This window comes from Homalodisca vitripennis, chromosome 1 (genome assembly GCF_021130785.1).
Source record: "Homalodisca vitripennis isolate AUS2020 chromosome 1, UT_GWSS_2.1, whole genome shotgun sequence".
NCBI lineage: Eukaryota > Metazoa > Arthropoda > Insecta > Hemiptera > Cicadellidae > Homalodisca > Homalodisca vitripennis.
In genome coordinates, this window is record NC_060207.1 from 12,556,053 (window position 1) to 12,568,434 (window position 12,382).

The following is a 12,382-nucleotide window of genomic DNA, read 5'->3' on the forward strand; positions in this document are numbered from 1 at the left end:
ATCTTTTGCCAGTACCAACTGAAAGATAACGTGTACAAGCCACCTGAAACCTCGTATACAAGCTCACTAATACAGTTATCAGAATGAGTAATAACAGGCGTTTATGGCTTCATTTTACTACCAAGTCTATTAAAGCTCTTGTTTTATGTTACATCATACTTTCGTTTCAGATTTTATCAATTTGCCAACCTAAATCAAAGGCCAAGTAATAGAAGTAATGGAAAGTAACGCTATCTAGCCGATGCGGACAGTGTTCTGATACCACAAAAAGGCGCGTTGTGTTTTCCCTCGGTAATGTTATCTCGAAGGTCGGTCTCCTCTTATAAGATCACGCACCGTTTTTGCAATCACGAGTTTTTATCGCTTTTCTATTGACGATATCGTCATTTTTGTTTATCGTATCGTGTATCAGCCTGAACGCTAGTACAACGGGGTAAAAAGTGGTCGAGTAATAGATATTTGTGTTACAAATGCGGAAGTGACCCTTTTCCGTGCAAGCGGGGTCATTCGCGTACAAGGCATATGAAAAAACTTCTATCAAGATAACACTTTCCAGAGGAGTAATATATTTTATTACAGATGAAATTACAACGTATATTAGGATTTTTAAAGTAAAATGTCTTTTAATAAGTTAGTATCAACATCTTCGTAACCAAAACGTAAATCAATTAATTTAATTACTATACGATTTATTATGTTTAATTCTTTGTAACATCTATCTAACATTTTTAATATTGACTCCCTTAAGTTGGTTTCTTGTAACTGATTTCTATATATTTCGTTATATAGGCTTATCGTTTGGGAAACTGCATCTCTGACATCAATGTGATGCATTTGTGGTTTAAGGGAAAGGGAGAGCTACTGGGAAGTTTTTGTCTGCAAGAAGCTATTAATTTTATCATATCTCTTTATTTACTTTGTATCAGTGTATACTCTAATAAATATAGATTTTTTCAGTTACAGTATTATAACTATCCTACCCGTCATAAATCAAATCTATTAGTTCTGCAATACCAATCAAGTAAATTCCAAATGTCAGTTGAGTATTTAGGCCCGAAAATATGTATAACCTACAGTAACTGCAGCAGTTCAGGGTTGCACCAGAAAACATTCTTTTAAAGAACCTTTTATTAGTGAAACGTTTTTATTCATGGAAAGAGTTTTTTGAGCAATACCCAACGAGACCATCAATTATATTTATTTTAACTTATTTTTAACTCTGGCTAGAATTGGCTAGAGTTGATCAGCTGTTTGCCGTAATGAGCTACGCAAGACAGGTAGTTTTACGCTTTGTTTTGATATAGCAACACATCAATGTTTAGAACCCGTTCACGTTCTTTTTTATGATATGGAATCCAGAAAACAGCTTTTTATTATACTCCACAGAAAACAACTGATTGTTGATACTGCGTTTCAGAATTAGAATAACGGTGCGTTAGGGTGAGAGATTTGAAAAAAATGTTTTGCTCTCTAATTCACTGATTTTATAAACTGGTCATCTGACAAAAACATAAGTGCAGTTTTGTGTAATGAAACTATACTTTTGGAGAAGAACGATACTCGTAGTTCATCATTTTAATATTTTACTTCTTACGATTAATGTTCTTTACTTAAGCAGGAAACTTCATCTTATTTTTACCATTTCTGGTACACATTTATATTGACGTAATAACGAAATCCTCATTCGTGCCAGAGTACCAAACCTATTAACCTACAGATTTTGATGCTCTCCAACGATGATGTTTCAAGACGACACAAAAGCAAACACAAGAAACAAACACGAACCACTTGACATTGAGTTCAGATTGTTGTTTCTGTTATCTACCGAGAACAGAGATAAGATAAGCTTTTAGCTTGTCAGAACACTTTATTAATTTATAAAATTGAGCTAGAACTAGTAAGAAAGTTTTCCAAGTATTCAGTAAGGTCCAACATCAATGGAGCATTTATTTATGGTGTAGAGTTTAGAGGCATAAAAACGGTTTATCTGATTCAGGATTTATGTTCTAGCAGAGTACGAACATTGACCTTAAAAACGAGATATTTTCAGGATTGCAACTGTTTCAGAAGTCTTTAGAAATAAGCAAATATATTTATAAACTCAGATTATTTATATTTTTTTAATATTATGTAAACCCAGAAACATTTATGTAAAAGTGTTAATGTCATATACTTGAAGGTAATACAGTTTTCAGATATTTTAAATTGAAGACACTACACTGGTGCGATTTTCCGAAAAAAAATTTACTAAACAATAAATAAATTGATTGCGTGGTTATATACAAATATTACATAGCCTACGTCCTTTAGTTGACGTTACAACTCCACGCATTCACATAGAGGGGTTTTCGGGAAAAAAATCACCTAGTTTATGATTACTTGGTAAGACGAGTAATAAACTTTTTTTTCTCTCTCTTTTTTTTAAGCCTCAGCTACAGCTATGTAGGCTTCGATGTTCACTGGTTTATCTTGTTTAATACATGATTGGCCCTCCCCGGGATTTGAACCCGTGATCTCTCAGTTAGAGAGCCGAGACTATAACCATTAGTCTACGGAGGAGGACGAGTAATAAACTTACTCAAAAGCTCGTGAAAAAAACCATCCGTATGAAAAAACGAGAATTCCTTAAACACACATCCTTATACAATTGTCGAGGACTTGATTAAAATCGTAAAAAATCGACTTAAACGTGTTAAGTACTTAAACGTGTATATCGATGGATCAGCTCCTTGTAATAATATTTACGTTGATAATACAATAAAATACAACGGGTCAGTTAATACCGAGTTTGTATAACAATACCTCGTGCTATCAATAGAGTACCCATAGTACTGACAAACCAATGAGATGATACTACGCGATTCATGGCTGCAGGAGCATTACAAGTACTCAATGCTGAGGGTATGTACTACAAACACAGCATCGATAACAGTCTGATGACGCCACAGTTCACCGTGTTATCAGCGACGGTGGCGCAGCGCGTGGCGACTCGTGGAGCTTATCTCTCCACTGACTTTACAGGTTAAATACCACTCTGTGGCGATATCGATAGATAATGTCTTGGCAGCGGGTTTATTGCAGCTGTAGGGTTTATACTTCAGTTCTTTATTTGTTTTCAATAAAGAGTGATTTGCTACCACAGTGTCACCCACAGCGAAGTTGCTACAGTTATTTATGGATCATTGGTACTTTGGTATGGTCCAAAGTCCACTATCTTAGGAAGAACTTTTCTCACCGAGGACCGTTATGACGATCGGTTCTTGTTTCCTGCCTCCCAAAAAGAAGCGATATCGGCGGGAAGAACCCACTCTGTCCCTACCTACCTGTACTGCTATTTATTATGCCACATAAGTAGGTAGATGGGGTCTTTTTCGTTTAAGGGCCGGCATAAAAGACCCTAGCTTGACTATTCAAAACTCAGATCAAGCAATGCTTGCCCGCTGCGCAGCGCTTTGCGCTGCTTGCTCTTTTAGAAACAAAATTAACTCGAGCTTGCAAAGTCCAAGCCCAGATCAACTCACCACGCTTTATTGAACAAGAAAAACTAAGTATAACTCACTCACGAGAAAATGGAAAAAGATAAGCGGCGCGCGTTTATCACTGATAAGATAAGACGAGTTTATACTAGAAGTAGTACCTGGACTACTGCCCTAAGAACTAATAACACAAAAAAAACAAAAAAACAATTAAATGCACTGTCAGTCAGGTATAGTATGTTTGTAAGGTGCTGGCCCTTAAACGAAAAAGACCCGGTAGATGCATTCGTGCGTATTAAAAAATATAAAAGTTAACGAGCGTCTTCGTGATCTGAGCTTGGATTTAGGTACTATCTCTAGAAATGTCCAACGTGATCTGACGTCGGAAAAATGGACGATCTGGGACGAGATCTGAGATCGAAAAAGTACAGATTGGAAATACCCCTGGCTATCAGTGCGAGCTTCAGTGTCACCTTCCACCTTGCTCGTCTGCCAAAAGGAGAAAAAAACCCTCGAAATATTACCCTAACTCAATCTTAGGTCACGTGAGCGCTCTTAAAGGTTATCTTTAACTTTGGTACTGCTAGTAAAATATTTATGGTAACCTAATTTACACCTACAGTACTTATTTCCCGTAATAACAAAGAGTAAATAGGGACAGAGTGTTCTCCTTCTCTTCTCGCCGAAATCGCTTCCTTTTAAGAGGCAAAAAAATAAGAACCGATTGTCGTAATGACGTGTAATTTTACAGTAGTAAATTAAAGTCTGCTCTTTCTAAAAGTGTTGTTTTTAGGTCTCCGGTAAGAAAGATTCTTCCAAAAATAATGGCCTCCTGATAATACCGAAGTACCGAATCATCTTATCAAAGTTTAAATAAAGTTTAAAAAAGTTTAAGTTATTGGTGCCAACTGGCCTTCTAAGGTTGTGAAAGGCGAGAAAGCATTTCTCATTAATCTATTCAGTGAACCGCCAGGCGAGCTGCTGAGTCTGTATATAATGCTCAGCTGTGCCACCGGTCGCGGATTTCCGGGGACAGTAATGGAGACAATTAACATATGAAGAACCAATTAGAGGAAGCTCAAGGACGGCAGCGCTTGTCTCTTCGCGGTTTAGCTCAACTTGTGACCTTGTAAAGTTCATCCCATGTTTTCCCAGTCGCCGCCATGACTGGTGGATTGTTTCGTTAAAAACCTTCCATCTTTGTTGCTCCCATCGTTCTGTATTTAGACCGCTTCGGAAACGTTCATTAATTTCCATACCCGGCGATTAATGAGTTGAACAGGACGACCGGAATGAGTAGTTCCCCATGCCCCACGCGAGTAGTTCGATCCGAGAAGATATTTCCCAGACAGATCCGAGACCGGCGGAGAAGCTGGCGGAGATTGATTTGATAAGAGTGGGGTCGGGTCGGCGGGAGGAGAAAGCAGTCACCTTGAAGTCATCCTTGGTACACTTAGAAAGAATACACGTCTGCCGTTATGAGAGTATACTGGAGAAAGCACTGGGCATTCTAGGGCTCTGCAGGCCAAGGTCTCAGTTTCACCCCCACATCCACGTGGGCCAGGTCCGGGCGGTAATCACAGACCACAGCCGTGCCGGACCTAGCTGCATGGCTATTGTTTGTCTCTGTCCACTGGGCGAGATGAAAGTCTAGATCTCCTTCTAGCAGTACAACTGTTGTTAACGATGTACTGTAATGATGGTTCTGTATGTCATTTTGGGTAAGGACGTATTCAGGGATAGGCAGAATAAGGGGAAAGATACCATTTCGGGATATGATTGTGAATATAACAATTCCCAATACCTTAGAACTTTTTCTGTATCATTTGTACCGAATGGACGAAACACATGGGGTTGAATACCGCTGAGGTCGTAGTAGAATACTCGATTTGCAAAGTTTATTTATACGTTTAATTGTGGTAAATAAACGTAAAAGCACCACTTCTAGATGTTAAACATAAAATTATGTACTGCCATGTTGCTGCCAAATAGAGTGATTATGAACTAAATGATGTCATAGAAGTGGGCCTAATGGTTCCAATGTTCTATGGGAATTTTGCATACGAACTTAATAATTATTTTAAACTTTAGAATTGACTCCCGTTCACGTTGATGTCGACCCACAAACGCGGGTGTCAGAATCTTGGCTCTACATTGCAGCTGTAGTCGGAAAAAGTGAAGATTAGGAGATTATAAGTCTACAAGAAGTTGAAATCAGATTCAGAGACTCGAAGTTGAAATAAGAGACTCGGTTGAACTCGCCTAAAACAAAATCACGACGGTATTAGCCATATCGAGACAACTTAAGATTCATGACAACGTGGTCTCGTCAGAAGAACATTACCACACTATTATCCATATTAATCTGTCAAATAAAACATCAACCAAGGAAAGTTACTTTTACTATTTACAACTTTACTTTTTATTAGATTAAAAATTATATGTCTCGCTTGAAAGGGCTAATTTATAATACGAACAAATAAATTTTACTTACGGACAAGGCGCGCGAGATGTTGCTCGGCAGCAGGAACGGCAGGTACCAACTCTACGAAAGAAAAAATTAATACGCGTGCCAATTAGGTTATTAATCCGCCAATAATTTAGTTCCAAGAACATCGGATGTAACTTAAGTAAACCAATAGTGAGTAACAGGGTTGCGGAAATATGTATTATATCAAATACAACTAAATAACGGTACTCAATGCACTTAACGATGGTTCTGTATGTTATTTTTGCTAAGGACATATACAAGGATAGGAAGAACGTGGGAAAAGATATCGTTTCAGGATATGAGTGAGAATATATCAGGTTATTCCCAACACCTTACAACTTTTTCTGTATCATTAACGTCAGATCAACCTTTCACTCTTAAAAATAATTCAAGCACATTTGTAAAAAGAAAATGTCCTTCAAGGACTAATTCCTTACGACTGCAGCGTCCAAAATCAGACGGTCAGCTGGTCGCCATTTATAAATTTAATGGTGTAGAAACTCGCTCAGGACCCAGAGAAGGGTGACAACTTCCTTGTTCAACCGGCTAACCGATCCCACTAAATTGTCAATGCCATCACCACGACCAGTATGTCCACTTACCTGACCAGACTACCTTAGAAGGTGGATGAGTGTGTGGAGTGTAATGTGGTTATACCACTTCACTGGTACAATCATGTGAGTGGAGGACTTTCTTGAATACTGAAGAGCACTCTTTCCACCTTACTGCACTCACTGCGTTGTAGCGTAATCTGAAGTACATTCTCCAAGGATTTTCAGGTGCTAATAGTTGATGCCTCCGATTAATAAACATGTACTTTTGTATACAACACGTAAAAAGTAAAAGTAAAGTAAGCAATGCCTTATTTCACTAGGCAAAGTTAGGGCTAAGAAGATCTCTAACGCTTAAAGGTGAATTCCGAAGCACCACCAACGGATGTGCAAGCGGACGGCTTGCAAGGACAGGATCGCTCAGCGGTCACCCATCCAAGCAGCAGCCACGCTCTACATCGCTTGACTTGGTTACGGCAAAGACCAAATCATTATTTTTTTCAAAAAGTTGTACATCAAGGTTTTGAGGTAATGGCCGAGAGATCCAGCAAAGACTCTTCCTAAGTCAGGACCAGCTCTCGTCCTGGAGGGCCGATCAGATAAAGTTGGGTTTCAAAATTTATAATAGTTTGAAACTTTGATTATGATGTAATTTCCATGCCACATTTTTTGAGATTGTAAAGTTTATTTATTTTACGCCATGAAAAATAATCCTTGGACATGATTTCGACTGAATCTGGCAGTAGACGTAGAATTTGTCAAGCGCCCGCTTGACGGTGTAGAAGTTGTATAGAGGAGGCACGGTTATTTGTACAATCAAGCCACAGATCAGATTGACTGGGCGATAGCAGCTATAACTGTTATCATTCCGACATTAAGATACAGCAACGATCTGGACACATATGCACTCACACGTGCTCTTGGCTTCGAATGTTGACTTGGAGGCGTTTGTATGTGCAATGGATTTGTAGTATTTGGTTGTGGTTGGCCGCAGAAAAAGACGAGGCAACCAATAACTCTTAAAGATCTAATATACTACTCTTTGATTTCGCATTTTGATTGGTAAATGTGTATGAACCACTTGACACCATTTGTTTCCTTTTCTTATGATCCTGTAGCTTAAATGTTCGCTTAGGATGAAAAAAACTGTTTTTGATAATATTAAAGGCACATTTGGCATAACGTGGACAAGTTTTTATTGGCTGGGATCAGTTTCTGAAGCTCGACATCCGATTTCTGTACGCACAACAACACCGTCGAACTATGTCACCTACAGGGTTGAAATTTGGGGTAAAACTCTATCTCTACATCGATATTGAAAATTATATGCACCGATCCATTGAGACTCAATATCTGTCTGTCAAAAAGCGGGTCTTTTGGGTAACCACGTTGGCAACGTTAAAACAGTATAAACAAACAGTAGTAAACAAAGAGAGAATATTGTGAAGGTTATCATATGGAACTTTTCAATGTCATATCAACATGAATTCATTTTGATGGATTGATTAGCTTCATATAAAGCTTGGACACCTTCGCTTAACTAGGGGTTTTTACTGTGTTTTATTCACTTGTATTACGGATAACATGCATTTTTTATCTCTCTGAACTAGAATGTTGTGTCTTCTTCCACTAGGAGGCGCACGCGAAGCTTCCTTCGTTGACCCGAAATGTTTAATCTTGTATTAATTATTATAACTCTAATGTATAATAAGATTACTTGATTAGTTTTAGTTAATGTTTAGGTAAACTTAAGGTTATTTAGCAAAAATGAAATTACAATCAATTTGTTTAAGTGTAAAATGTGCACTATAGCCCATATGGAAAACATATATTACGCTCATTTATGTTTCAATTTTTACGCCTGGTAAAAATTGTAGTATTCGTTTATTTTGTTTTAGATCACAATATGTTTCATTTAACCCTGTTATTCACAGATCCTAGCATAATCATGTTATACATATATCATGACAAAACCTTGTTATACACAAATCCTGCCAGCACCCTGTTATACGCAGATCCTGGCAGAACCCAGTTATACACGGATCCTGGCAGAACTCTGTTATACACTGCTTCTGACAGAATGCTGTTATACACAGATCGTAGCAGAACTCGGTTATACACAGATCCTGGCAGAACCCTGTTATACAAGAAATCCTGGCAGAAACATGTTATACACAGATCCTAACTGAAGTATGTTATACACAGATCCTGGCAGAACACTGGATGACCGTGATTACAGTCATTTTCAATTCATCGAACCCTTAACAATCCATACTTCCCACTTTTAATTCGAAAATTAGATATTATATACGATAAACAGCTTTATAACTTGAGTCTTTATAATCATCATGTGACTAACTGTAATCACGTAATCTCCTACTTCTTGATTAACATAATTAATTAGTATTGTAATTAACACCACATCTCCTTAAGTTAAGAATATATGATATTGTATTATGAGATATTGCATATTAAAAGGATCCGTGTCCCATTGTGTGGAGCAATCGATTAAAGCTATACATTTATTCCGAAACAAATGCAAGTAATTTGTTTAACGGCAAATGATAAACGTAATTGCCGTAATTATAGATTCATTAACAAATGCAAGTACAATCAAATGTCTTGGTGGTTCAGTTGAATTGACTAAATAAATCTGGAAATACATCAAATAACAATTTTAATCGTAAATAAACACGAATAAATACTTTATAGATACTTTTTTTTGATACCTTATAGACTAACATTATTAAATTGTCTACAAATAAAAATAGTATTTAACTAATATGTGATTTGGACAATAAATATTTAATTAATATATGATTTGAGCAATATTTATGTAACTAATATGCTATTTGAACAATAAGTATTTAACTAATATTTGATTTGAACAATAAATATTTAACTAATATATATTAGTTGAACAATAAGATTTAACTAATATGTTATTTGAACAATAAATATTTAACTAATATGTTATTTGAACAATAAGATTTAACTAATATGTTATTTGAACAATAAATATTTAACTAATATGTTATTTGAACAATAAGTATTTAACTAATATGTGATTTGAACAATAAGTATTTAACTAATGTGTAATTTGCGCAATTAGAGGATTAAAAAAAAAATCAATTGTAACGTAATTATGACTGTTGAAAACTACAGATTAACCCTACATTAATTTATGATTTCCTCATAGTTTCAGGATGAAATTGTTTCACTTCTTTGTTAGTTTTATTTTCTTAACGAAACTTAGTTTACAGTTTATTTTTTCATTACGAAGTCTGGAAGACTTTGGCGCTAACAGAGTGTTCCAACATGTAAAATGACACCATTGCGTTGTTATTATTACTTCTCGCATTGTTATAACACGTTGGCATGATTACTGACCGCTCGTGGGTAGGCATGCCACAACATGACAGGTGCTATCGCAGTCTGCAGAGGCGGGCGGCGGGGGCGATATCTACCGGACTCATTACCTACTACTATCAGCACACAACAGCCACATGATTGTCAAGGCTGTGCGGTGACCTTGCCGGTGACGTCACAGACATTGCCCGCTCCGACATATTCTCATGGCGTCTTGCTATAAATCTATACCGTAATAGTCCGGGTCGCTACAAGCAATGAGTGCTTTATAAACAAAATAAATGTTTTAACATATCGTGTTTTTTAACTTAGCGTATTTAAAACCCATGTAAATAATCAATTTTATACAAGTTAAAAAAGACTGAAAGTCTTCGGATTGCATTTTTAGTTTTTTTTATGTAGCCGGCTGGTGCTAGTTTACCTTATTACTTACTTATCTGACGGTCGGCTTAAGTAGAAAAAACATTGATATATTAGTATTTTAACCCTTTAGCTGCGGTCCCGTTAAGACCTTGGTCTGAAGATTGATTGATCCCTGTCTTGGAGTAAATCGTTTACTGATTTCACAAAAAACCAGTCTGTGTTCTTACTAATTGAAAATTGGATCTGGTTTCCACAGTGATAAATTGCAACCTCTATGCCTTTATTTAATTAGCCGGAATATTATAATACAGGCTCAGTTTGCTCCTGGTTTCTTTTTATTGGAAATCTAGGAAGTAAAAAGTAATGTAGTAAAATGTTATGAAAACCAAGTAAATGTAATAATCTTGTGTGGCTTTGCGTTTCTCTTGGTTTTTCTAAAAGTTACAGAAAACTATTAAATAAATAGTACATAGAATTACATTGAAATTTAGTTCTTTATGTTAAAATCCTAACGATATAAACTTTTGCACAGTTGAAAAGTTTTTAGTATTTTGAAATATAAAATAAAACACAAAAAGTATGAAAAATTAAAAAATCTGCAACACGCCCATGATTATACATTGCATTGGCAGATTCAAGTACACCTGGTGAATAATGTAACTAAAATAGATTTATCTTAGATATTTACACGGTCATCAAGAATGCGTTAGTAACAGTTCTCACACACTCTTGAAGTTTGGGAATATCTGCAGATTACATTATTTGAGTAATAGATATATGCAAGGGAGGGCAGAAGAGGTGCGTCTATATAATTCTGTAATCTTGTTGAACGTATAATAGTTTTTTATTTTTATCACACATTTTTTACTTGCTACAATCACCTAGGTTGTAGAAAGTAAAAGGTTTAGGCGAGAAGGACTACCTCTAGTTGGTACGGGATATACGACCACACAACACAAATAGGCCAAACTACGCTGTGGGAGGATGTGTGCTACGCTTGAACAATAAGACAATTGAATGACGTACTTTAGAGTACAGTTAATCAAGTGATTTCTCTTCAGAATCTTGACTGATGTCATCAACATATTATATCGTAAAGGATGATGCAAGTTACCTAGTAGTGCAGTAATCAGTTGACTTCGTAGAGCATCGGAATCGTACCGCATCTAAATCGGCCTCAATGGTCGTGATTACACCTGCGTCACCGGCGTTGCTAACGATGTAAATCAGTGCGGGCTGAAGACTTCCGCGATCCAGTAGCGACGGTGCGGATGGACCCTCGTTCTTAACATTAACGAGCCTTCCATCCCGACAAATAAAGCGACTAAGAGCTAAGAGCACTCCAAGAAGAAGGAAACATGATGAAGCCAGCCCACAAGGCGATATCAATAGTCGGTGGCAGTCGTACAAAGGTGGTCGTGAGAGGAGGAACAGTGGTTGGCACGCACACGACGACGACGCAACACCACTTTCACCGACGGCTCGGCTTCCGGGGTCTCCAGGACAGGCTCTGCTGGAGTTTCCTCTACTGGAGGAGGTTCCAGCTCCAGTTGTTCTAGTTCGCCAACCAGACACACAGACCCACTCGGTACGCCATCCATTTCCGTGGTTCCGCTCCAGCCTCACTTTCCGCTGGCAAGGACACCTTTTGAATGAACTGGGGGCCAAAGATTTTGTCCGCTTGAAAGTAGTTTCAAATTGTATGCTCTGGGGATGTTTATTGTACACTGTAATTTTGTCAACCACAATTCGTTTGACAGATGATGACCGAGTTTTGAGACTATGGACATTCATTATGATTAAGCTATTGCGTGGAATCAAATCCACTGTGACCGGAATAGGTAAATCCCCTGAGCTCATTGCCATCTGTGCTGGATCTATTAATCTCCCTTTCACCGTTTCCACTCGCTGTTTCAATTTACTTTTTATACGGTTTATTAAGAACCCGACAGGGCCTCCGTAGCACCGTGTTAGTGTCTGTCTATCTGTTCATGAGTGCGACAAACTGTGATAGAAAGTTCTAAAGACTTGAAACGTGGTAGCCCAAGAAAGAGCGTTATTGATTTTAGGAAAGGAAGGTCTAAGGTCAATTTGTCTATCCGTCTTCTGTCTGTGCGATAACTCTTGATAGA

At 37.4% G+C, this 12,382-nt stretch overlaps 1 protein-coding gene across 6 annotated transcripts in view; it reads left to right on the plus strand.

Annotated features, from left to right (window-relative positions):
* The window catches only part of LOC124357276 (thyrotroph embryonic factor), a 299,371-nt gene that overhangs the window by 233,244 nt on the left and 53,745 nt on the right, over nt 1–12,382 (plus strand). The gene's annotated exons all lie outside the window — the stretch shown is intronic.